The following is a 26,306-nucleotide window of genomic DNA, read 5'->3' as shown; positions in this document are numbered from 1 at the left end:
GGGAGAGAGAGGGGGAATAGATAGGAGGGGGACAGAGAGGGGGGGACAGAGAGGGGGACTAAGAAAGTGGGACTGAGGGATGGGGACACAGAGAAGGGGGACAGAGAGAGGAGGGACTGAGAGACGGTGACAGAGAGACCGGGAAGAGAGAGAGGGAGGACAGAGAGAGGGTGGACAGAGAGAGGGGGAACAGAGAGAGAGGGGGGGACAGAGAGAAGGGTACAAAGAGAAGGGGTAGAGAGAGAAGGACAGAGAGAGAGGGGAGACAGAGAGAGAGAGGTGGGACAGAGAGAGGGGATCAGGGAGAAGGGAACAGAGTGAAGGGGACAGAGAGAAGGGGACAGAGAGAGGTGGATAAAGAGAGAGGGGAAAGGGGGTCAGAGAGAGGGGAACAGGGAGACAAGGGACAGAGAGAGAGGGACAGAGAGAGGGGAACAGAGAGAGGGGGTCAGAGAGAGGGGCAGAGAGAGGGTGGACAGAGAGAGGGGGACTAAGAAAGGGGACAGGGAGAGGGCAACAGAGAGTTTGGGGACAGAGAAAGGATAAAGAGAGGAGGGCAGACACAGGGGGCAAAGAGAGGGGACAGAGAGAGGGGCACAGAGAGGGAGACAGAGAGAGGGGGATAAAGAAAGAGGGGGAGAGAGTGGGACAGAGAGATGGGGGAGTGAGTGAGGAGGACAGAGAGGGGGACAGAGAGAGGGGGACAGAGATAGCGGGACAGAGAGAGGGGAACTGAGAGAAGTGAGCAGAGAGAAGGGGACAGGGAGAAGGGTTCAGAGAGAAGGGGACAGAGAGAGGTGGACAGAGAGAAGGGGAACAGAGAGAGAGGGGACAGAGAGAGGGGGGACAGAGAGAGGGGCAGAGAGAGGATGGACAGAGAGGGGGACTAAGAGAGGGGACAGAGAGAGGGAACAGAGAGTTTGGGGACAGAGAGAAAGGATAAAGAGATGGGGGCAGACACAGGGGGCAAAGAGAGGGGACAGGGAGAGGGGCACAGAGAGGGAGACAGAGAGAGAGGAGGATAAAGAAAGAGGGGATGGGGGCACAGAGAGAGGGGAACAGGGTAACAAGGGACAGAGGGAGGGGGACAGAGAGAGAGGTTGTCAGAGAGAGGGGGTCAGAGAAAGTGGGGACAGAGAGAGTGGAACAGAGAGAAGGGGACAGAGAGAAGAGGATAGAGGGAAGGGGAACAGAGAGAAGGGGATAGAGAGAAGGGGAACAGAGAGAAGGGTACAGAGAGAAGGGGATAGAGAGAAGGGGACAGAGGGAAGGGGACAGAGAGAAGGGGATAGAATGAGGGGAACAGAGAGAAGGGGACAGGCAGAGGGAAACAGATTGAGGGGAGAGCGAGAGAAGGGGGACGTGGAGAGTGGGTCAGAGAGAGGGTGGACAGAATGAGGGGGACAGAGGGAGGGGGACAGAGAGAGGCGGAGAGAGAGAGAGGGAACATAGAGAGTGCTGACAGAGAGATATGGGACAGAGTGAGGGTGACAGAGAGAGGCGGACAGAGAAAGGTTGTCAGAGGGAGGGGGGACAGAGAGGTGGGTCAGAGACAGCGGGTCAGAGAGAGCAGGTCAGATAGAGGCGGTCAGAGAGAAGAGAGCAGAGAGAAGGGGACAGAGAGAGGGGAACAGAGAGAAGTGAGCAGAGAGAAGTGGATAGACAGAAGGGGACAGAGAGAAGGGTACCGAGAGAAGGGGACAGTGAGAAGGGGACAGTGAGAAGCAGATAGAGAGAAGGGGAAGAGAGAGAAGGGTACAGAGAGAAGGGGATAGAGAGAAGGGGACAGAGAGATGGGGACAGGCAGAGGGAAACAGAGTGAGGGGGAGAGCGAGAGAAGGGGGACTTGGAGAGTGGGACAGAGAGAAGGGTACAGAAGGGGATAGAGAGAAGGGGATAGAGATTTGGGGACCAAGAGAAGGGAATAGAATGGGGAGAACAGTGAGAAGGAGACAGGCAGAATGAGGTGGACAGAGGGAGGGAGACAGAGAGTGGGAGACAGAAAGTGGAGGGCAGATAGAGGGGAACAGAGAGAAGGGGACGGACAGAGGGAAACAGAGGGGGGGAGAGAGAGGGGGAATAGATAGGAGTGGGACAGAGAGAGTGGGACTGAGAGGGGGGGACAGAGAGACCGGGAAGAGAAAGGGAGGACAGAGAGATGGTGGACAGAGAGAGGGTGGACAGAGAGAGGGGGGGGACAGAGAGAGGGGACAGAGAGAGGGAAACAGGGGGGGGGGGAGAGAGAGAGGGGGAATAGATAAGAGGGGGACAGAGAGAAGGGGACAGAGAGAGGGAAACGGGGGTGGGGAGAGAGAGGGGGAATAGATAAGAGGGGGACAGAGAGAAGGGGACAGACAGAGGGAAACAGGGGGGGGAGAGAGGGGGAATAGATAGGAGGGGGACAGAGAGATGGGGATAGAGAGGGGGGGACAGAGAGGGGGACTAAGAAAGTGGTACTGAGGGATGGGGACACAGAGAAGGGGGACAGAGAGAGGAGGGACTGAGAGACGGTGACAGAGAGACCGGGAAGAAAGAGGGAGGACAGAGAGAGGGTGGACAGAGAAAGGGTGGACAGAGAGCGGGGGGACAGAGAGAGAGAGGGGGACAGAGAGAAGGGTACAAAGAGAAGGGGCAGAGAGAGGGGAACAGAAAGAGGGGAACAGAGAGAAGGAAACAGAGAGAAGGAGACAGAGGGAGGGGCACAGAGAGAGGGGCACAGAGAGAGGGGGTCAGAGAGAGGGGGACAGAGAGAGGGGGACAGAGAGACGGGGGCAGAGAAAGCAGGGACAAAGAGAGGGGAGCAGAGAGAAGTGAGCAGAGAGAAGGGTTCAAAGAGAAGGGGATAGAGAGAAGGGGACGGAGAGAAGGGTACAGAGAGAAGTGGACAGAGAGAAGTGGATAGAGAGAAGGGGAACAGAGAGAAGGGTACAGAGAGAAGGGGATAGAGAGAAGGGGATAGAGATTTGGGGACCAAGAGAATGGAATAGAATGGGGAGAACAGTGAGAAGGAGACAGGCAGAGGGAAACAGAGAGGGGGGAGAGCGAGAGAAAGGGGACGTGGAGAGTGGGACAGAGAGAGGGTGGACAGAATGAGGGGGACAGAGGGAGGGAGACAGAGGGAGGGGGACTGAGGTAGGGGACAGAGAAATTATGACGGAGGGAGGGGGACGTAGAGAAGGGGGGCAGAGAGAGGGGGAGAGAGAGATGGTGACAGAGAGACTGGGAAGTGAGAGAAGGTGGACAGGGAGAGGGGGGACAGAGAGAGGGGGGACAGAGAGAAGGGGAAAGAGAGAGGGGGGACAGAGAGAGGGGGACAAGAGAGGGGAACACAGAGAAGGGAACAGAGAGAGCGGGACAGAGAAACGGGGATGGAGTGAGGGAAACAGAGAGAGGGGGTCAGAGAGATGGCGGACAGAGAGAGGGGGACAGAAGATAGGGGTACCGGTTGAGTGGACAGAGCGAGTGTGGGACAGAGAGAGGGGTGACAGAGAGGGGTGTGACAGAGGGATGAGAACAGACTTAGCGGGACAGAGACGTGTGGACAGGGGGGGGGAACAGAGAGGTGGGGTGACAGAAAGAGGGGGACAGAGAAAGGGGGACAGAGAGTGTGGACGTGGAGAGGGGGGACAGAGTGAGGGGTGACAGAGTGAGGGGGACAGAGAGAGGGGGACAGAGGGAGGGGGTCAGAGTGAAGGGGGTTCAGAGAGTGGGCGACAGAGGGAGGGGACAGAGAGAGGGGGACAAAGAGAGGGCAGACAGACAGGGGGGACAGAGAGAGGGTGGACAGAATATAGGGGTACCGGAGTGTGGACAGAGCGAGGGTGGGACAGAGAGAGGGGCAGAGAGGCGGGGGGGACAGAGAGGGGTGTGACAGAGGGACGAGAACAGACTTAGGTGGACAGAGACGTGGGGACAGAGAGAGGAGGGACTAGAGACGGTGACAGAGAGACCGGGAAGAGAGAGAGGGAGGACTGAGAGAGGGTGGACAGAGAGAGGGGGGACAGAGAGAGAGAGGGGGACAGAGAGAAGGGTACAAAGAGAAGGGGTAGAGAGAGAAGGACAGAGAGGGGGGGGGAGACAGAGAGAGAGGTGGGACAGAGAGAGGGGATCAGGGAGAAGGGAACAGAGTGAAGGGGACAGAGAGAAGGGGACAGAGAGAGGTGGATAAAGAGAGAGGGGAAAGGGGGTCAGAGAGAGGGGAACAGGGAGACAAGGGACAGAGAGAGAGGGACAGAGAGAGGGGGGACAGAGAGAGGGGCAGAGAGAGGATGGACAGAGAGAGGGGGACTGAGAAAGGGGACAGAGAGAGGGGAACAGAGAGTTTGGGGACAGAGAAAGGATAAAGAGAGGGGGGCAGACACAGGGGGCAAAGAGAGGGGACAGAGAGAGGGGCACAGAGAGGGAGACAGAGAGAGGGGGATAAGGAAAGAGGGGGTGGGGGCACAGACAGAGGGGAACAGGGTAACAAGGGAAAGAGAGAGGAGGACATTGAGAGAGGGATAAAAAGAGAGGGGGACAGAGAGAGGGGAACAGAGAGAAGGAGACAGAGAGAGGTGAACAGTGAGTGCGGGACAGAGATACGGAGATAGAGAGAGGGGGACAGAGATAGAGGAGGGACAGAGAGAGGGGGACAGAAGACAGGGGGACAGGGAGGGTGGACAGAGCGAGGGTGGGACAGAGTGAGTGGTCAGATTGAGTGGGGGACAGAGTATTGGTGACAGAGAGAGGGGAACAGAGAGAGGGCTGATAGATAGGGTGTACAGAGCCAGGGGGGACAGAAGGCTGGGGGACAGGGTGGGTGGACAGTACGAGGGTGGAACAGAGAGGGGGGCAGAGAGGGGGTCACCGAGAGGGGGTGACAGAGAGAGAAAGACAGACTTAGGGGGACTGAGAGACGTGAGGACAGAGGGGGGACAGAGAGGTGGGGGACAGAGAGAGTGGGACAGAGACAGTTGGTCAGAGAGACAGGAACAGAGGGAGGTGGGTAGAGAGAGGGGGAAAGAGATAGAGGGATACAGAGAGAGGGGGCAGAGAAAGCGGGGACAGAGTGAGGGGAACAGTGAGAAGTGAGCAGAGAGAAGGGGATAGAGAGAAGGGTATAGAATGAGGGGAACAGAGAGAAGGGGACAGAGAAAGGTGGAGAGAGAGAGTCGGGGACGTCGAGAGTGGGACAGAGAGATGGGGGAGAGAGTGAGGGGGACAGAAGACAGGGGGACACGGAGGGTGGGTCAGAGCGATGGTGGGACAGAGTGAGTTGGCAGAGGGAGGGGGGACAGAGAGGGGCGTGACAGAGAGAGGAATGCAGACTTAGGCGGACAGAGAGAAGTGAGGACAGAGGGGAGGACAGAGAGGTGGGGACAAAGAGAGTGGGGGAAAGAGTGGGTGACAGAGAGAGGGGAACAGAGAGGGGAACAGAGTGAGGGGAACAGAGAAAGGGGGACAGAGAGAGGTGACAGAGAGAGGGGAACAGAGTGGGGAACAGCGAGAAGGGAACAGAGAGAAGGGAACAGAGAGAAGGGGCCCGAGAAAGGGGGACAGAGAGAGGGGGGACACAGAGAGGGGGGACAGAGAGAGGGGGCAGAGAAAGGGGGACAAAGAGAGGGGACTGAGAGAGGGAGGACAGAGAGAGAGGGGGACAGAGAGAGGGGAACAGAGTGTGAGGACAGAGAGAAGAGATAATGGGGGGGGACAAACACAGAGGGACAAAGAGAGGGGACAGAGAGAGGGGAACTTTGAGAGGGGTACAGAGAGGGAGAAAGAGAGAGGGGACAGAGAGGGGTAGAGTGAGTGGAACAGAGAAAGAATGGACAAAGAGAGGGGACAGAGAGGAGAACTAAGAAAGTGTTACTGAGACGGGGACAGAGAGAGCGGAATAACGAGAGGGGGACAAAAAGGAGGACAGAGAGAGGGGGATAGAGAGAGGGGACAGAGTGAGGGGAACAGCGAGAAGGGAACAGAGAGATGGGAACAGAGAGAGGATGGACAGAGCGAGAGAGACAAAGGGAGGAGGCAGACAGAGGGGAACAGAGAGTTTGGCAATAGAGAGAAGGGATAAAGAGAGGGGGACATGGACGGGGGACAAAAAGAGGGTTACAGAGAGAGGGACAGAGAGAGGGGAATAAAGAGAGGGGGGACAACGAGGGAGGCAGAGAGAGGAGGACAGAGAGAGGGGAACAGAGAGAGGGGGACAGAGAGAGGGGAACGAGAGAAGGGAACAGAGAGAAGGTGACAGTGAGAAGGGGGCAGAGAGAGGGGGACAGAGAGAGGGGAACAGAGAGAGAGGGAACAGAGAGAAGGGAGCAGACAGAAGGGGATAGAGAAAAGGGGAGAGAGAGAAGGGGACATAGAGAGGGGGACAAAGAGAGGGGGATAGAGTGAGGGAAACAGAGAGGGGGAAGACAGAGGGATGGGGCAGAGGGAGGGGGCAGAGGGAGGGGTTCAGAGAGAGGGGGTCAGAGATTGGGGGAAAGAGGGAGGGGGGCAAAGAGAGGGGGACAGAGAGAGGGCGGACAGACGGGGGGACAGAGCGAGGATGGACAGAAGAAAGGAGGACCGGGATGGTGGACAGAGAGGGGGGTGACAGAGACATGACAAGAGACTTAGGGGGACAGAGACGTGGGGACAGTGGGGGGGGACAGAGAGAGTGGGGGACAAAGAGAGGGGGGACAGAGAGAGGGGGACAGAGAGAGGCAGATAGAGGGAGGGGGCAGAGGGAGGAGGAACAGAGACTGGGGGACAGAGAGAGGGGGACAGAGAGAGGGGAACAGAGTGACGGGGACAGAGAGTGGGGGTAGAGAGAAGGGGATAGAGAGAGGGGGATAGAGTGAGGGGAAGGAAGAGAAGGGGACAGAGAGAGGGCCGACATGGAGAGGGGGATAGAGTTACGGAAACAGAGAGTGAGGGACAGAGAGAGGGGGACAGAGAGGGGGGGGGACAGAGAGTGGGGGGTCAGAGAGAGGGGAACAGAGAGAGGGGGACATTGAGAGGGGAATAAAAAGAGAGGGGGACAGAGAGAGGGGAACAGAGAGAAGGAGACAGAGAGAGGTGAACAGTGAGTGCGGGACAGAGATACGGAGATAGAGAGAGGGGGACAGAGATAGAGGAGGGACAGAGAGAGGGGGACAGAAGACAGGGGGACAGAAAGTGTGGACAGAGCGAGGGTGGGACAGAGTGAGTGGTCAGATTGAGTGGGGGACAGAGTATGGGTGACAGAGAGAGGGGAACAGAGAGAGGGGAACAGAGAGATAGGGGGACAGAGAGAGGGGGGTCAGAGAGAGGGGGACAGACAGAAGGGGACAGAGAAATGGGGACAGAGAGAAGGGGATGGAGAGAGGGGTGACAGAGAGAGGGGGACAGAGAGATGATGGACAGAGAGGGGGTCAAAGTGAGGTTACAGAGAGAGGGGAACTTAGAGAGGGGGATAAAGAGAGAGTGAAAGAGGGGGGGCAGAGGGGGGTCAGAGAGAGGGGAACAGGGAGAGAAGGGACAGAGAAAGAGGGACAGAGAGAGGGGAACAGAGAGGGGGCAGAGAGAGGGGTACAGTGAGAAGGGAACAGTGAGAAGGGAACAGAGAGAAGGGAACAGAGAGAAGGGGACAGAGAGAGGGGACAGAGAGAGGGGGAGAGAGAGAGGGGGAGAGAGAAAGCCGGGACAGAGGAAGCGGGGACAGAGAGATAAGGTCAGAGAGAGGGGGACAGAGAGAGGGGGACATGGAGAGGGGGACAGAGAGGGGGGTAGAGAGAGAGGGGTCAGAGAGAGGGGGGCAGAGAGAGGGGGACAGAGAGAGGGGGACATGGAGAGGGGGACATGGAGAGGGGGACAGAGAGAGGGGGTACAGAGAGAGGGGAGCAGAGAGCGGGACAGAGATACGGGAATAGAGGGAGGGGAACAGAGAGAAGGGGACAGAGAGAGGGTGTCAGAGAGAGGGGGACAGAGAGAGGGGGACATGGAGAGGGGGACAGAGAGGGGCGTAGAGAGAGAGGGTTCAGAGAGAGTGGGGCAGAGAGAGGGGGACAGAGAGAGGGGGACATGGAGAGGGGGACATGGAGAGGGGGACAGAGAGAGGGGGTACAGAGAGAGGGGAGCAGAGAGCGGGACAGAGATACGGGAATAGAGTGAGGGGAACAGAGAGAAGGGGACAGAGAGAGGGTGTCAGAGAGAGGGGGATAGAGAAAGCGGGGACCGAGGGAGGGGGACAGAGAGATAAGGTCAGAGAGAGGGAGGACAGAGAGAGGGGGACATGGAGAGGGGGACAGAGAGAGGGGGTACAAAGAGAGGGGGGACAGAGAGAGGGGAGCAGAGAGAGTGGGACAGAGATACGGGGATAGAGTGAGGGGAACAGAGAGAAGGGGACAGAGAGAGGGCGGACAAAGAGAGTGGGACAGAGAGAGCGGAACAGAGATACGGAGATGGAGAGAGAGGGACAGAGAGAGAGGAGGGACAGAGAGAGGGGGACAGAGAGAGGGGGTACAGAGAGGGCGGCAGAGCCAGGGGGACAGAAGACAGGGGGACAGGTAGGTTGGACAGAGAGAGGGTGGGACAGAGTGAGTGGGCAGAGGGAGGGGGGACAGAGAGGGGAGTGCCAGAGAGAGCAAGGCAGACTTTGGCGGAGAGAGAGAGACGTGGGAGCAGAGGGGAGGGGGCAGAGAGGTGGGGAAAGAGAGAGTGGAAGCAAGAGTGGGTGACAGAAAGAGGGGAACAGAGAGGGGGACAGACAGAGGGGAACAGAGAGAGGGGGCCAGAGAGAGGGGGGACCGAGAAAGGGGGACAGAGAGAGTAGGGACACTGAGAGGGGATAGACAGTGGGGGTCAGAGAGAGGGTGACAGAGAGAGGGGGTCAGAGAGAGTGGGACAAAGAGAGGGGACAGAGAGAGGGGAACAGAGAGTTTGGGGACAGAGAGTAGGGATAATGGGGGGGGGGGACAGACACAGGTGGACAAAGAAAGGGGACAGAGAGAGGGGAACTTAGAGAGGGGTACAGAGAGGGGGACAAAGAGAGGGGAACAGAGAGGGGGACAGAGAAGGGGGTGACAGAGAGAGGAGGACAGACTTAGGGGGAAAGAGAGACGTGGAGACAGAGGGAAGGAAAAGAGAGGTGGGGAAAGAGAGAATGGGGGACAAAGTGTGGATAGCAGAGAGAGGGGAACAGAGAGTTTGGGGACAGAGAGAGGGGGATAAAGAGAGGGGGACAGACACAGGTGGACAAAGAGAGGGGACAGAGAGAGGTGAACTTAGAGAGGGGTACAGTGAGGGGGATAGAGAGAGGGGAAGAGAGAGAGAGAGGGGACAGAGAAAGGATGGACAGAGAGAGGGGGAAAAGGGAAGGGACAGAGAGGGGAACTGAGAAAATGTTACTGAGAGGGGGCAGAGAGAGCGGAATAAAGAGAGAAGGGGACAGAGAGGGGGACAGAAAGAGGGTCAGAGAGAGGGCGACAGAGAGAGGGCGACAGAGAGAGGGGAGACAAAGAGAGGGGAGACAGATAGAGGGGAGACAGAGAGAGAGGGGAACAGAGAGAGAGAGCGGGACAGAGAGAGGGGTAGATAGAGACGGGGACAGAGAGAAGGGAACAGAGAGAAGGGAACAGACAGAAGGGAGCAGAGGGAAGGGAACCGAGAGAAGGGGATAGAGAGATGGGGACAGTGAGTAGGGGATAGAGTGAGGGGAACGGAGAGAAGGGGACAGACAGAGGGGAGCAGAGAAAGGGAGACAGAGAGAGTGTGGACGTGGAGAGGGGGGACAGAGTGAGGGGGGACAGAGTGAGGGGGGCCGGAGTGAGGGGGGACAGAGAGAGGGGGCAGAGAGAGGTTGACAGAGAGAGGGGGACAGAGGGATTGGGACAGAGAGGGGGGTCAGAGAGATGGGTACAGAGAGCAGGGGGGGCAGAGGGAGTGGGACAGAGAGAGGGCGGGCAGAGAGTGGTTGAGAGAGGGAGGGGGACAGAGAGAGGAGGGTCAGAGAGAGGGGGACAGAGAGAGGGGGACAGAGCGAGGGTGGACAGAAGATAAGGGGACCAGGAGGGTGGACAGAGCGAGGGTGGGACAGAGAGGGGGGTGACAGAGAGAGGAGAACAGACTTAGGGGGACAGGGACCTGGGGACAGAGAGGGGGACAGACAGAGAGGGGGACAGAGAGAATGGAACAGAGAGAAGGGAACAGAGAGAGGATGGACAGAGCGAGAGAGATAAAGAGAGGAGACAGAGAGAGGGGAACAGAGAGTATGGGGACAGAGAGAAGGGATAAAGAGGGGAGTACAGAGAGAAGGTGACAAAATGAGGGGACAGAGAGAGGGAAACTGAGAGAGGGTTACAGAGAGAGGGACAGAGAGAGGGGAATAAAGAAAGGGGAGCTATGAGATGGGCAGAGAGAAGGGAACAGAGAGAAGGTGACAGAGAGAAGGTGACAGAGAGAAGGGGACAGAGAGAGGGGGCAGCGAGAGGGGAACAGAGAGAGGGTGACAGAGAGGGGGGCACAAAAAGAGGTGAACAGAGAGAGCGGGGCAGAGATACGGTGATAAAGTGAGGGGAACAGAGAGAAGGGGACAGACAGAGGGCGGACAGAGTGAGGGGGACAGAGAGAGAGGCGGGACAGAGAGAGGGGAACAGAGTGTGAGGACAGAGAGAAGAGATAATGAGGGGGGACAAACACAGAGGGACAAAGAGAAGGGACAGAGAGAGGGGAACTTTGAGAGGGGGACAGAGAGGGAGACAGAGAGAGAGGGGACAGAGGGGGGGTAGAGTGAGTGGAACAGAGAAAGAATGGACAAAGAGGAGGGGACAGAGAGAGGCGAACACAGAGAGGGGAGACAGAGAAAGGATGGACAGAGAGAGGGGGACAGAGAGAGGCGAACACAGAGAGGGGAGACAGAGAAAGGATGGACAGAGAGAGGGGTACAAAGAGAGGGGACAGAGAGGAGAACTGAGAAAGTGTTACTGAGACGGGGACAGAGAGGGCGGAATAACGAGAGGGGGAGAGAGAGGAGGACAGAGAGAGGGGAATAGAGAGAGGGGACAGAGTGAGGGGAACAGCGAGAAGGGAACAGAGAGATGGGAACAGAGAGAAGGGGACAGGGAGCGGGGGACAGAGAGAGGATGGACAGAGCGAGAGAGACAAAGGGAGGAGGCAGAGAGAGGGGAACAGAGAGTTTGGGAATAGAGAGAAGGGATAAAGAGAGGGGGACATGGACGGGGGGAAAAAAGAGGGTTACAGAGAGAGGGACAGAGAGAGGGGAAGAAAGAGAGGGGGGACAACGAGGGAGGCAGAGAGAGGGGGACAGAGAGAGGGGAACAGAGAGAGGGGGACAGAGAGAGGGGAACGAGAGAAGGGAACAGAGAGAAGGTGACAGTGAGAAGGGGGCAGAGAGAGGGGGACAGAGAGAGGGGGACAGAGAGAGAGGGAACAGAGAGAAGGGAGAAGACAGAAGGGGATAGAGAGAAGGGGAGAGAGAGAAGGAGACATAGAGAGGGGGACAAAGAGAAGGGGATAGAGTGAGGGAAACAGAGAGGGGGCAGACAGAGGGATGGGGCAGAGGGAGGGGGCAGAGGGAGGGGGACAAAGAGAGGGGGACAGAGAGAGAGGGCGGACAGACGGGGGGACAAAGCGAGGCTGGACAGAAGATAGGAGGACAGGGATGGTGGACAGAGCCAGGGTGGGTCATTGATAGGGGCAGAGAGGGGGGACAGAGAGGGGGGTGACAGAGACATGACAAGAGACTTAGGGGGACAGAGACGTGGGGACAGTGGGGGGGACAGAGATAGTGGGGGACAAAGAGAGGGGGGACAGAGAGAGGGGGACAGAGAAAGGCAGATAGAGGGAGGGGGACAGAGAGACGGGGACAGAGAGTGGGGATAGAGAGAAGGGGATAGAGAGAGGGGGATAAAGTGAGGGGAACGGAGAGAAGGGGACAGAGAGAGGGCCGACGTGGAGAGGGGGATAGAGTTACGGGAACAGAGAGCGAGGAACAGAGAGAGGGGGACAGAGAGAGGGGGACAGAGAGCGGGGGACAGAGAGAGGGGCCAGAGAACGTGGGGACAGAGAATGGAGAGACAGAGAGAGATGGGGACAGAGAGGGGGGAACAGAGAGTGGGGGGTCAGAGAGAGGGGAACAGAGAGAGGGGGACATTGAGAGAGGGACAAAGAGAGGGGGACAGAGAGAGGGGAACAGAGAGAAGGAGACAGAGAGAGGAGAACAGTGAGTGCGGGACAGAGATACGGAGATAGAGAGAGGGGGACAGAGATAGAGGAGGGACAGAGAGAGGGGGACAGAAGACAGGGGGACAGGGAGGGTGGACAGAGTGAGGGTGGGACAGAGTGAGTGGTCAGATTGAGTGGGGGACAGAGTATGGGTAAAAGAGAGAGGGGAACAGAGAGAGGGGAACAGAGAGATAGGGGGACAGAGAGAGGAGGGTCAGAGAGAGGGGGACAGACAGAAGGGGGACGGAGAAATGGGGACAGAGAGAAGGGGATGGAGATAGGAGTGACAGAGAGAGTGGGACAGAGAGAGGGGTACTTAGAGAGGGGTACAGAGAGGGGGATAAAGAGAGAGGGAAAGAGGGGGGCACGGGGGGGTCAGAGAGAGGGGAACAGGGAGAGAAGGGACAGAGAGAGAGGGACAGAGAGACGGGAACAGAGAGGGGGCGGAGAGAGGGGTACAGTGAGAAGGGAACAGCGAGAAGGGAACAGAGAGAAGGGAACAGAGAGAAGGGGACAGAGAGAGGGGACAGAGAGAGGGGGAGAGAGAGAGGGGGAGAGAGAGAGGGGGGTCAGAGAGAGGGGGACAGAGAAAGCGGGGACAGAGGAAGCGGGGACAGAGAGATAAGGTCAGAGAGAGGGGGAGAGAGAGAGGGGGACATGGAGAGGGGGTAGAGAGAGAGGGGGGTCAGAGAGAGGGTGTCAGAGAAAGGGGGACAGAGAGAGGGGGTACAGAGAGAGGGGGACAGAGAGAGGGGAGCAGAGAGAGCGGGACAGAGATACGGGAATAGAGTGAGGGGAACAGAGAGAAGGGGACAGAGAGAGGGGGTTAGAGAGAGGGGGATAGAGAAAGCGGGGACAGAGGGAGGGGGACAGAGAGATAAGGTCAGAGAGAGGGAGGAAAGAGAGAGGGGTCAAAGAGAGGGGGGACAGAGAGAGGGAAGCAGAGAGAGCGGGACAGAGATACGGGGATAGAGTGAGGGGAACAGAGAGAAGGGGACAGAGAGAGGGCGGACAGAGAGAGTGGGGCAGAGAGAGCGGAACAGAGATACGGAGATGGAGAGAGGGGGACAGAGAGAGAGGAGGGACAGAGAGAGGGGGACAGAGAGAGGGGGTACAGAGAGGGGGACAGAGAGAGAGGGCGGACAGACGGGGGGACAGAGCGAGGATGGACAGAAGATAGGAGGACAGGGATGGTGGACAGAGCGAGGGTGGGTCATTGAGAGGGGCAGAGAGGGGGGGACAGAGAGGGGGGTGACAGAGACATGACAAGAGACTTAGGGGGACAGAGACGTGGGGACAGTGGGGGGGACAGAGAGAGTGGGGGACAAAGAGAGAGGGGACAGAGAGAGGGGGACAGAGAGAGGCAGATAGAGGGAGGGGGCAGAGGGAGGAGGAACAGAGACGGGGGACAGAGAGAGCGGGACAGAGAGAGGGGGACAGAGAGACGGGGACAGAGATTGGGGATAGAGAGAGGGGGATAAAGTGAGGGGAACGGAGAGAAGGGGACAGAGAGAGGGCCGACGTGGAGAGGGGGATAGAGTTACGGGAACAGAGAGTGAGGAACAGAGAAGGGGACAGAGAGCGGTTACAGAGAGAGGGGCCAGAGAACGTGGGGATAGAGAACGGAGGGACAGAGAGAGATGGGGACAGAGAGGGGGGAACAGAGAGTGGGGGGTCAGAGAGAGGGGAACAGAGAGAGGGGGACATTGAGAGGGGGACAAAGAGAGTGGGACAGAGAGAGGGGAACAGAGATAAGGAGACATAGAGAGGAGAACAGTGAGTGCGGGACAGAGATACGGAGATAGAGAGAGGGGGACAGAGATAGAGGAGGGACAGAGAGAGGGGGACAGAAGACAGGGGGACAGGGAGGGTGGACAGAGTGAGGGTGGGACAGAGTGAGTGGTCAGATTGAGTGGGGGACAGAGTATGGGTAAAAGAGAGAGGGGAACAGAGAGAGGGGAACAGAGAGATAGGGGGACAGAGAGAGGAGGGTCAGAGAGAGGGGGACAGACAGAAGGGGGACGGAGAAATGGGGACAGAGAGAAGGGGATGGAGATAGGGGTGACAGAGAGAGTGGGACAGAGAGAGGATGGACGGAGAGAGGGGGACAAAGAGAGGGGACAGAGAGAGGGGTACTTAGAGAGGGGTACAGAGAGGGGGATAAAGAGAGAGGGAAAGAGGGGGGCGGAGAGAGGGGTACAGTGAGAAGGGAACAGCGAGAAGGGAACGGAAAGAAGGGAACAGAGCGAAGGGGACAGAGAGAGGGGACAGAGAGAGTGGGAGAGAGAGAGGGGGAGAGAGAGGGGGGGAGAGAGAGGGGGGTCAGAGAGTGTGGGACAGAGAAAGCGGGGACAGAGGAAGCGGGGACAGAGAGATAAAGTCAGAGAGAGGGGGGGAGAGAGAGGGGGACACGGAGAGGGGGACAGAGAGAGGGGGTAGAGAGAGAGGGGGGTCAGAGAGAGGGGGTCAGAGAGAGGGGGACAGAGAGAAGTGGTACAGAGAGAGGGGGACAGAGAGAGGGCAGCAGAGAGAGCGGGACAGAGATACGGGAATAGAGTGAGGGGAACAGAGAGAAGGGAACAAAGAGAGGGGGTTAGAGAGAGGGGGATAGAGAAAGCGGGGACAGAGGGAGGGGGACAGAGAGATAAGGTCAGAGAGAGGGAGGACAGAGAGAGGGGGACATGGAGAGGGGGACAGAGAGAGGGGGTACAAAGAGAGGGGGGGACAGAGAGAGGGAAGCAGAGAGAGCGGGACAGAGATACGGGGATAGAGTGAGGGGAACAGAGAGAAGGGGACAGAGAGAGGGCGGACAGAGAGAGTGGGGCAGAGAGAGCGGAACAGAGATACGGAGATGGAGAGAGGGGGACAGAGAGAGAGGAGGGACAGAGAGTGGGGGACAGAGAGAGGGGGTACAGAGAGGGGGACAGAGAGAGAGGGAGGACAGACGGCGGGACAGAGCGAGGATGGACAGAAGATAGGAGGACAGGGATGGTGGACAGAGCGAGGGTGGGTCATTGAGAGGGGCAGAGAGGGGGGGACAGAGAGGGGGGTGACAGAGACATGACAAGAGACTTAGGGGGACAGAGACGTGGGGACAGTAGGGGGGACAGAGAGAGTGGGGGACAAAGAGAGGGGGGACAGAGAGAGGGGGACAGAGAGAGGCAGATAGAGGGAGGGGGCAGAGGGAGGAGGAACAGAGACTGGGGGACAGAGAGAGCGGGACAGAGAGAGGGGGACAGAGAGACGGGGACAGAGAGTGGGGATAGAGAGAAGGAGATAGAGAGAGGGGGATAAAGTGAGGGGAACGGAGAGAAGGGGACAGAGAGATGGCCGACGTGGAGAGGGGGATAGAGTTACGGGAACAGAGAGTGAGGAACAGAGAGAGGGGGACAGAGAGAGGGGGACAGAGAGCGGGGGACAGAGAGAGGGGCCAGACAACGTGGGGACAGAGAACGGAGGGACAGAGAGAGATGGGGACAGAGAGGGGGGAACAGAGAGTGGGGGGTCAGAGAGAGGGGAACAGAGAGAGGGGGACATTGAGAAGGGGACAAAGAGAGGGGGACAGAGAGAGGGGAACAGAGAGGAGGAGACAGAGAGAGGAGAACAGTGAGTGCGGGACAGAGATACGGAGATAGAGAGAGGGGGACAGAGATAGAGGAGGGACAGAGAGAGGGGGACAGAAGACAGGGGGACAGGGAGGGTGGACAGAGTGAGGGTGGGACAGAGTGAGTGGTCAGATTGAGTGGGGGACAAGAGTATGGGTGAAAGAGAGAGGGGAACAGAGAGAGGGGAACAGAGAGATAGGGGGACAGAGAGAGGAGGGTCAGAGAGAGGGGGACAGACAGAAGGGGGACAGAGAAATGGGGACAGAGAGAGGGGGATGGAGATAGGGGTGACAGAGAGAGTGGGACAGAGAGAGGATGGACGGAGAGAGGGGGACAAAGAGAGGGGACAGAGAGAGGGGAACTTAGAGAGGGGTACAGAGAGGGGGATAAAGAGAGAGGAAAGAGGGGGGCACGGGGGGGTCATAGAGAGGGGAACAGGGAGAGAAGGGACAGAGAGAGAGGGACAGAGAGAGGGGAACAGAGAGGGGGCGGAGAGAGGGGTACAGTGAGAAGGGAACAGCGAGAAGGGAACAGAGAGAAGGGAACAGAGAGAAGGGGACAGAGAGAGTGGGAGAGAGAGAGGGGGAGAGAGAGAGGGGTGTCAGAGAGAGGGGGACAGAGAAAGCGGGGACATGGAGAGGGGGACAGAGAGAGGGGGTAGAGAGAGAGAGGGGTCAGAGAGAGGGTGTCAGAGAGAGGAGGACAGAGAGAGAGGGTACAGAGAGAGGGGGACAGAGAGAGGGGAGCAGAGAGAGCGGGACAGAGATACGGGAATAGAGTGAAGGGAACAGAGAGAAGGGGACAGAGAGGGGGTTAGAGAGAGGGGGATAGAGAAAGCGGGGACAGAGGGAGGGGGACAGAGAGATAAGGTCAGAGAGAGGGAGTTCAGAGAGAGGGGGACATGGAGAGGGGGACAGAGAGAGGGGGTACAAAGAGAGGGGGGCAGAGAGAGGGAAGCAGAGAGAGCGGGACAGAGATACGGGGATAGAGTGAGGGGAACAGAGAGAAGGGGACAGAGAGAGGGCGGACAGAGAGAGTGGGGCAGAGAGAGCGGAACAGAGATACGGAGATGGAGAGAGGGGGACAGAGAGAGAGGAGGGACAGAGAGAGGGGGACAGAGAGAGGGGGTACAGAGAGGGGGACAAAGCCAGGGGGACAGAAGATAGGGGACAGGGAGGGTGGACAGAGAGAGCAAGGCAGACTTTGGCGGAGAGAGAGACGTGGGGACAGAGGGGGGGACAGAGAGGTGGGGAAAGAGAGAGTGGGGGCAAGAGTGGGTGACATAAAGAGGGGAACAGAGAGGGGGACAGAGAGAGGGGAACAGAGAGAGGGGGCCATAGAGATTGGGGACCGAGAAGGGTGGACAGAGAGAGAGGGGACACTGAGAGGGGATAGACAGTGGGGGTCAGAGAGAGGGTGACAGAGAGAGGGGGTCAGGGAGAGGGGGACAAAGAGAGGGGACAGAGAGAGGGGAACAGAGAGTTTGGGGACAGAGAGAAGGGATAATGGGGGGGACAGACACAGGTGGACAAAGAAAGGGGACAGAGAGAGGGGAACTTAGAGAGGGGTACAGAGGGGGGACAAAGAGAGGGGAACAGAGAGGGGGACAGAGAATGGGGTGACAGAGAGAGGAGGACAGGCTTAGGGGGAAAGAGAGACGTGGGGACAGAGGGAAGGAAAAGAGAGGTGGGGAAAGAGAGAATGGGGGACAAAGTGTGGATAGCAGAGAGAGGGGAACAGAGAGTTTGGGGACAGAGAGAGGGGGATAAAGAGAGGGGGACAGACACAGGTGGACAAAGAGAGGGGACATAGAGAGGGGAACTTAGAGAGGGGTACAGAGAGAGGGACAGAGAGAGGGGAAGAGAGAGAGAGGTGAGAGAAAAGATGGACAGAGAGAGGGGAAAAGGGAAGGGACAGAGAGGGGAACTGAGAAAGTGTTACTGAGAGGGGGCAGAGAGAGCGGAATAAAGAGAGAAGGGGACAGAGAGGGGGACAGAAAGAGGGGAACAGAGAAAGGGGGACAGAGAGAGGGGAACAGCGAGACGGGAACAGAGATAAGGGAACAGAGAGAAGGGAACAGAGAGAAGGGGACAGAGATAGGGGGACAGAGAGAGAAGGACAGAGAGAGTGGAAAAAAGAGAAGGGAACAGAGAGAGGATGGACAGAGCAAGAGAGACAAAGAGAGGAGACAGAGAGAGGGGAACAGAGAGTTTGGGGACAGAGAGAAGGGATAAAGAGAGAGGGGCACAGAGAGAAGGGGACAGAGAGAGGGGGACAGAGAGAGGGGAATAAAGAAAGGGGGACAAAAAAAAGGGAACAGAGAGAATGGAGCAAAGAGATGGGAACCGAGAGAGTGGGATAGAGAGAAGAGGACAGAGAGAGGTGGACAAAGAGAGGCGTATAGAGTCAGGGGAACGCAGAGAAGGGGACAGATAGAGGGAAATGGAGATAGGAGCGACGTGAAGAGGGGGGACAGAGTGAGGGGGGCACAGTGATGGGGGGACAGAGTGAGGGGCACAGAGGGAGGGGAATAAAGAGAGGGGGACAGAAAAAAGGGAACAGAGAGAATGGAGAAGAGAGATGGGAACCGAGAGAATGGGATAGAGAGAAGAGGACAGAGAGAGGTGGACAAAAAGAAGCGTATAGAGTCAGGGGAACGCAGAGAAGGGGACAGATGGAGGGAAATGGAGATAGGAGCGACGTGAAGAGGGGGGACAGAGTGAGGGGGCAGAGTGATGGGGGGCAGAGTGAGGGGGACAGAGAGAGGGGGGTCAGAATGAGGGGGACAGAGGGAGGGGGCAGAGAGAGCGGGACAGAGGGAGGGGGACAGAGAGCGCGGGACAGAAAGGGTGACAGAGAGAGGGGAGACAGAGGGAGGGGACAGAGAGCGCGGGACAGAGAGGGGGACAGAGAGAGGGGGACAGAGAGAGGGCGACAGAGAGAGGGGAGACAGATAGAGGGGGACAGAGAGAGAGGGGGACAGAGAGAGAGCGGGACAGAGAGAGGGGAACAGAGAGAGAGCGGGACAGAGAGAGGGGGACCGAGAGAGGGGGACAGAGAGAAGGGAACAGAGAGAAGGGAACAGACAGAAGGGAGCAGAGAGAAGGGACCGAGAGAAGGGGATAGAGAGATGGGGACAGTGAGTAGGGGATAGAGTGAGGGGAACGGAGAGAAGGGGACAGACAGAGGGGAGCAGAGAAAGGGGGACAGAGAGAGTGTGGACGTGGAGAGGGGGGACAGAGTGAGGGGGGACAGAGTTGGGTGGACAGAGTAAGGGGGGACAGAGAGAGGGGGCAGAGAGAGGTTGACAGAGAGAGGGGGACAGAGGGATTGGGACAGAGAGGGGGGTCAGAGAGAGGGGTACAGAGAGCAGGGGGACAGAGGGAGTGGGACAGAGAGAGGGGAATAAAGAGAGGGGGACAGAAAAAAGGGAACAGAGAGAATGGAGCAGAGAGATGGGAACCGAGAGAATGGGATAGAGAGAAGAGGACAGAGAGAGGTGGACAAAGAGAAGCGTATAGAGTCAGGGGAACGCAGAGAAGGGGACAGATAGAGGGAAATGGAGATAGGAGCGACGTGAAGAGGGGGGACAGAGTGAGGGGGCAGAGTGATGGGGGGACAGAGTGAGGGGGACAGAGAGAGGGGAATAAAGAGAGGGGGACAGAAAAAAGGGAACAGAGAGAATGGAGCAGAGAGATGGGAACCGAGAGAATGGGATAGAGAGAAGAGGACAGAGAGAGGTGGACAAAGAGAAGCGTATAGAGTCAGGGGAACGCAGAGAAGAGGACAGATGGAGGGAAATGGAGATAGGAGCGACCTGAAGAAGGGGGACAGAGTGAGGGGGGCAGAGTGATGGGGGACAGAGTGAGGGGGACAGAGAGAGGGGGGTCAGAAGGAGGGGGACAGAGGGAGAGGGCAGAGAGAGCGGGACAGAGGGAGGGGGACAGAGAGCGCGGGACAGAGAGGCAGACAGAGAGAGGGGGACAGAGAGAGGGCGACAGAGAGAGGGGAGACAGATAGAGGGGGACAGAGAGAGAGGGGAACAGAGAGAGAGCGGGACAGTGAGTGGGGGACAGGGAGAGGGCGACAGAGAGAGGGGAGACAGATATAGGGGGGACAGAGAGAGAGGGGAACAGAGAGAGAGCGGGACAGAGAGAGGGACAGAGAGAGGGGAACAGAGAGAAGGGAACAGAGAGAGGATGGACAGAGCGAGAGAGAAAAAGAGAGGAGACTGAGAGAGGGGAACAGAGAGAGGGTTACAGAGAGAGGGACAGAGAGAGGGGAATAAAGAGGGGGGGACAATGAGATGGGCAGAGAGAGGGGAACAGACAGAGAAGGAACAGAGAAAGGGGGCAGAGAGAGGGGGACAGAGAGAAGGGAACAGAGAGAAGGTGGCAGAGAGAAGGTGACATAGAGAAGGGGACAGAGAGAGGGGGGCAGCGAGAGGGGAACAGAGAGAGGGCGACAGAGAGGGGGCACAAAGAGAGGGGAATAGAGAGAGCGGGGCAGAGATACGGGGATAAAGTGAGGGGAACAGAGAGAAGGGGACAGACAGAGGACGGACAGAGTGAGGGGGACAGAGAGAGAGGCGGGACAGAGAGAGGGGAACAGAGAGAGGCGGACAGAGAGAAGGGAACAGAGAGAAGGTGACAGAGAGAAAGGGATAGGGAGGGGGGACAGGGAGAGAGGAGGGACAGAGAGGGGGACAGAGAGAAGGGAATGGAGAGAAGGGAACAGAGAGAATGTGACAGAGAGAAGGGGATAGAGAGAGGGCGACAGAGAGTGGGGGACAGAGAGGGGGACAGAGAGAGGGGGACAGAGAAAGCGGGGACAGAGAGAGTGGAACCGAGAGAAGGGAACAGAGAGACGTTAGCAGAGAGAAGGGAACTGAGAGAAAGGGATAGAGAGAAGGGGACAGAGAGAGGGGGACAAAGAGAAGGGGATAGAGAGAGGGGAACGGAGAGAAGGGGACAGAAAGAGGGAAACAGAGAGAGGGGGACAGAGAGGGGGGGACGTGGAGAGGGGGACAGAAAGAGAGGGACAGAGGCATGGGGGCAGAGGGAGGGGGTAAGAGAGTGGGGGACAGAGAGAGGGGGACAGAGTGAGGGGGACAGAGAGAGGGGGTCAGAGAGAGGGGGACAGAGTGAGGGGGACAGAGAGAGGGGGTCAGAGAGAGGGGGACAGAGAGAGGGCAGACTGAAAGGGGGGACAGAGCGAGGGTGGACAGAAGATAGGGGGACCGGGAGGGTGGACAGAGCGAGGGTGGGACAGAGAGAGGGGCAGAGAGAGGGGGGGACAGAGAGTGGGGTGACAGAGACATGAGAAGAGACGTAGGGGGACAGAGACGTGGGGACAGAGGGGGGGGGACAGAGAGAGTGGGGGACAGAGAGAGGGTGACAGAGAGAGTGGGGACAGAGAGAGGGGGATAAAGAAATGGGGACAGAGAGATGGGGGGCAGAGAGAGAGGAGAACAGAGAGAGGGGGCAGAGAGAGGGTGACAGAGAGAAGGGAACAGAGTGAGGTGGACAGAGAGAGGGGTACAGAGAGAGGGGGACAGAGAGAAGTGGACAGAGAGAAGGGGATAGAGAGAAGGGGATAGAGTGAGGTGGACAGATAAAACGGGGACAGAGAGAGGGGAACAGAGAGAAGGGGACAGAGAAAGGGGGACAGAGAGAAGGGGACCGAGAAAGGGGGACAGAGAGAAGTGGATAGAGAGAAGGGGATAGAGAGAAGGGGATAGAGAGAGGGCGACAGAGGGATGGGGGGACAGAGTGAGGGGGACAGCGAGAGGGGGGTCAGAGGGAGGGGGACAGAGGGAGGGGGCAGAGAGAGCGGGACAGAGGGAGGGGGACAGAGAGCGCGGGACAGAGAGGGGGACAGAGAGAGGGGAGACAGATAGAATGGGGACAGAGAGAGAGGGGAACAGAGAGAGAGCGGGACAGTGAGAGGGGGACAGGGAGAGGGCGACAGAGAGAGGGGAGACAGATATAGGGGGGACAGAGAGTGAGGGGAACAGAGAGAGAGCAGGACAGAGAGAGGGGGACAGAGAGAGGGGGAGAGAGAGAAGGGAACAGAGAGAAGGGAACAGACAGAAGGGAGCAGAGAGAAGGGAACCGAGAGAAGGGGATAGAGAAATGGGGACAGTGAGTAGGGGATAGAGTGAGGGGAACGGAGAGAAGGGGACAGACAGAGGGGAGCAGAGAAATGGGGACAGAGAGAGTGTGGACGTGGAGAGGGGGGACAGAGTGAGGGGGGACAGAGAGAGGAGGCAGAGAGAGGTTGACAGAGAGAGGAGGACAGAGGGATTGGGACAGAGAGGGGGGTCAGAGAGAGGGGTACAGAGAGCAGGGGGACAGAGGGAGTGGGGCAGAGAGAGGGCGGACAGAGAGTGGTGGAGAGAGGAGGGGGACAGAGAGAGGAGGGTCAGAGAGAGGGGGACAGAGAGAGGGGGACAGAGCGAGGGTGGACAGAAGATAGGGGGACCGGGAGGGTGGACAGAGCGAGGGTGGGACAGAGAGGGGGGTGACAGAGAGAGGAGAACAGACTTCGGGGGACAGAGACCTGGGGACAGAGAGAGTGGAACAGAGAGAAGGGAACAGAGAGAGGATGAACAGAGCGAGAGAGAAAAAGAGAGGAGACAGAGAGAGGGGAACAGAGAGAGGGTTACAGAGAGAGGGACAGAGAGAGGGGGATAGAGGGGGGAGTGAAGGGGGAATGGAGAGGGGGAGAGAGAGGGGAGAGAGAGAGGCTGTGGAGAGAGAGGGGGAGAGATAAGGGGGAGAGAGGGTTGAGGGAGAGAAGGAACAGAGAGAGGGGAACAGAGAGAGGGAGAGAGAGATGGCGAGTGAAATGGGCAGTGAGATGGGGAGAGAGAGAGAGGTTGGAGACAGAGAGGGGGAGAGAGAGTGGGACAGAGAGGGCGAAACAGAGAGAGGGACAGAGAGGAGGGGGAATTAGAGGAGGAGGACAGAGAGGAGGGGACAGAGAGGGGGGGCAGAGAGAGGGGGACATTTGAGGGGCACAGAGAGAGGGGGACATGAAGGTGGAAAGAGGTGGGTAGAGAGAGGGAGGGGAGTGAGAGGGGGAGAGAGAGTGGATAAAGAGAGAGGGGGGCAGACAGTGGGTGACAGAGCGAGGGGGGCGGAAAGTGGGGAACAGAGAGCGGGAAACGAGAGGGGTCCAGAGAGAGAGAGAGGGGGGCCAGAGAGAGGATGTCAGGGAGAGGGGACAGAGAGAGGGGGTATAGAGAGAGGGGAGATAGAGTGAGGGTGGCAGAGAGAGGGGTAGAGAACAAGGTGGAGAGAGAGGGCAAAGAGTGGGGGGAAGAGAGAGGGGGTGAGTGGGGGAGAGAGAAGGGGCGGGAGATGGGCCAGAGCGCGAGGGGGACAGACGGGCAACAGAGAGAGGGAGGCAGAGAGATGGGGACAGAGAGAGGGGGACAGAGAGGATGGGGTAGAGATGAGGGGGACAAAGTGGAGGGGGACGGAGAGGAGGGGGACAGAGAGGAGTGGGATAGAGTGGAGGGGGCACAGAGTGAGGGGGACCACGTGAGTGGTAGAGAGGTGGGGAGAGAGAGGGTGGGGAGTGAGGCGGGAGAGAGATAAGGGGGTACAGAGAGCGGGGGACAGAGCGAGAGGGACAGAGAGCAGGGGCCATAGAGAGGGGGACAGAGTGAGGGGAAAAGAGCGAGAGGGGCAGAGAGCAGGGGGCATAGAGAGGGGGAACAGAGAGAGGGGGACAGAGTGAGGGGGACAGGGCGAGGGTGACAGGGCGAGGGTGACAGGGTGCGGGGGAGAGAAAACGGGGAACAGAGAGCTGGGAACAGAGAGCGGGGGATGGAGATCGCGGGGCAGAGAGCCAGTTACAGAGAGCGGTGGACGGAGAGCAGGGGACAGATAGAGGGGGACAGTGCGAGGGGGACAGAGGGAGGGTGATAGAGCGAAGGAGGCAGAGAGATGTGACAGTGTGAGGAGTACAGAGCGAGGGGGTAGAGAAAGGGGGAAGAGAGAGGGGGACAGAGGGCGGGGGCAGAGGGCGGGGACAGAGAGAGAGGGCACAGAGAGAGGGGGATAGAGAGGTTGGATAGAGAGATGGGGCAGAGAGATGGGGAAAGAGAAGTGGGAGAGAGAAAGGGGAGAGAGAAGTGGAACAGAGAGAGAGGGGGACAGAGAGGGGGGCAGAGAGACGGGGACAAAGAGAGGGGGACAGAGAAAGGGGGGACAGAGTGAGGGGGTACAGAGAGAGGTGGGCAGAGAGCGACGGGACAGAGCGAAGGGTACAGAGAGGGTGGACAGTGCGAGGGGGACCGTGTGAGGAGGACAGAGAGAGAGGACAGAGGGTGGGCGACAGAGGGCGGGGGATAGAAGGCGGGGGACAAAGTGTGGGTACAGAGTGTGGGGGACAGGGGGGGCAGAGAGAAGGGACAGAGAGAGGGGGATTGAGAGGGTGGATAGAGAGATGGGTGCAGAGAGATGGGGCAGATAGATGGGGAGAGACAGAGGTAGAGAGAGAGAGGTGCAGATAGAGGTGGGACAGAGAGGGGGGGAGAGAGTGGGGGAACAGAGAGTGGGCGAACAGAGAGTGGGGGGACAGAGAGAGGAGGACAGAAAGAAGGGGTCAGAGAGATAGGACAGAGTGAGGGGAACAGAGAGAGATGGGCAGTGAGCGGGGGGACAGAGCGAGGGGTACAGAGAGAGGGGACAGTGCGAGGGGAACAGTGTGAGGAGGACAGAGAGAGGGGACAGAGGGTGGGCGACAGAGGGCGGGGGACAGAGGGCGGGGGACAGAGAGTGAAGGAACAGAGAGTGGGGGAACAGAGAGAGGGGGACAGAAAGAGGGGGTCAGAGAGATGGGACAGAGCGAGGGGGACAGCTGAGATGTGGGCAGAGAGCGGGGGATTGAGCGAGGGGGACAGAGCGAGTGGGTTAGAGAGATGGGGAGATAGATAGAGTTCAGAGAGGCGGGGACAGAGAGAGGGGGACGAGAGGTGAGAAAGAGAGGAGATTGTGACGGGGAGAGAGATGGGGAGTGAGATGGGAAGAGAGAGAGGGAATGAGAGAGAGGGGGGAGAGAGAGGGGGAGAGTTAGCGGGGAGAGAGAGGGGGAGAGAGAGAGATGGAGACAGAGAGAGATGGGGAGAGAGATGGGAAAGAGAGACATAGAGAGAGAGACGTGGAGAGAGAAAGGGAGAGAGAGATATGAAGAGAGAGAGGGGGTTGAGAGAGAGGGGGAGAGAGCGAGGGGAGAGTAGGGGCAGAGATAGGGGAGAGGTAGGGGAGTGGTAGGAGAGATAGACAGGGGAGATGTAGGGGAGATTTAGGGGAGAGGTAGGGGAGATGTAGGGGAGAGATACGGAGAGAGAGGTATGGACAGATACGGAGAGATAAGAGAAGTAGGAGGAGAGACGGGGAGAGGGAGGGGGAGAGAGAGATGGATTGGAGAGATAGAGGGGAGAGAGGTGGGTCGAGTGAGAGGGTCGAGAAACGGGTTCGAGGGAGGGGTGTAGAGAGCGGCGGAGAGAGAGGGGTGAGAGAGTAGAGATAGAGGGGAGAGAGAAGGGAGAGAGTGGGGGGAGAGGGGTTGGAGAGAGAGGCGGAGAGATGTGGGTGTAGAGAGAGAGGGGCTAGAGAGCGCGGTGTAGGGAGAGGGGGAAGAGAGTGGGGTAGAGGGGGGTAGAGAGAGGGGGTAGAAAGAGGGGGTAGAGAGAGCGGAGTAGAGTGAGCGGGGTAGAGTGAGGGAGTAGATAGAGGAGGGTGGAGAAGGCGGGTGGAGAGACGGTGTGGAGAGAGGGTGTGGGGAGAGGGGTGGAAAGAGGAGGTGTAAAGAGAGATGGAGTAGAGAGAGGGAATTGGAGAAAGGGTGGAGAGAGGTGGGTGAAGGGGGTGGAGCGAGGGGGGTGGAGAGAGAGGGTGGAGAGAGGGGTTTGGAGAGAGGGGAGTGGAGAGACGGGGTGGAGAGAGAGGGGGTAGAGAGGGGGGTAGAGAGAGGGGTTTGGAGAGAGGGGGTGGAGAGAGGGGGTGGAGAGAGAGGGGGTAGAGAGAGGGGGAAGTGAGAGGGGGTTGGAGAAAGGGTGGAGAGAGGGGTATGGAGAGAGGAGAGTGGAGCGAGAAGGGTGGAGAGGGGCGGAGAGACGGGGTGTGGAGCGACGGGGGTGGAGAGACGGGGGAGAGAGGAGGGTGGAGAGAGGAGGGTGGAGAGAGGGGGTGGAGAGAGGGAGTGGAGAGAGGGTGTTGGAGAGAGGTATGTGGAAGAGGGGGTGTGGAGAGAGGAGGGTGTAGAGACGGGGTGGAGAGAGGAGGGTGGAGAGAGGGGGTGGAGAGAGGAGGGTGGAGAGAGGGGGTGGAGAGCGGAGGTGGAGAGAGGGGTTGGAGAGAGGGGGTGGAGAGAGGGGGTGGGGAGAGGGGTGTGGAGAGAGGGGGTGGAGAGAGGAGGTGGAGAGAGGGGGTGGGGAGAGAGGGTGTTGGAGAGAGTGGTATGGAGGGAGGGGGAGTGGAGAGAGGAGGGTGGAGAGAG

Source organism: Chiloscyllium plagiosum, unplaced genomic scaffold (assembly GCF_037043375.1).
Source record: "Chiloscyllium plagiosum isolate Xiang-an unplaced genomic scaffold, Cpla_swu_hap1 HiC_scaffold_29, whole genome shotgun sequence".
Lineage (NCBI taxonomy): Eukaryota > Metazoa > Chordata > Chondrichthyes > Orectolobiformes > Hemiscylliidae > Chiloscyllium > Chiloscyllium plagiosum.
The sequence above is the reverse complement of the archived record's forward strand: the minus strand, read 5'-3'. Positions refer to the sequence as shown.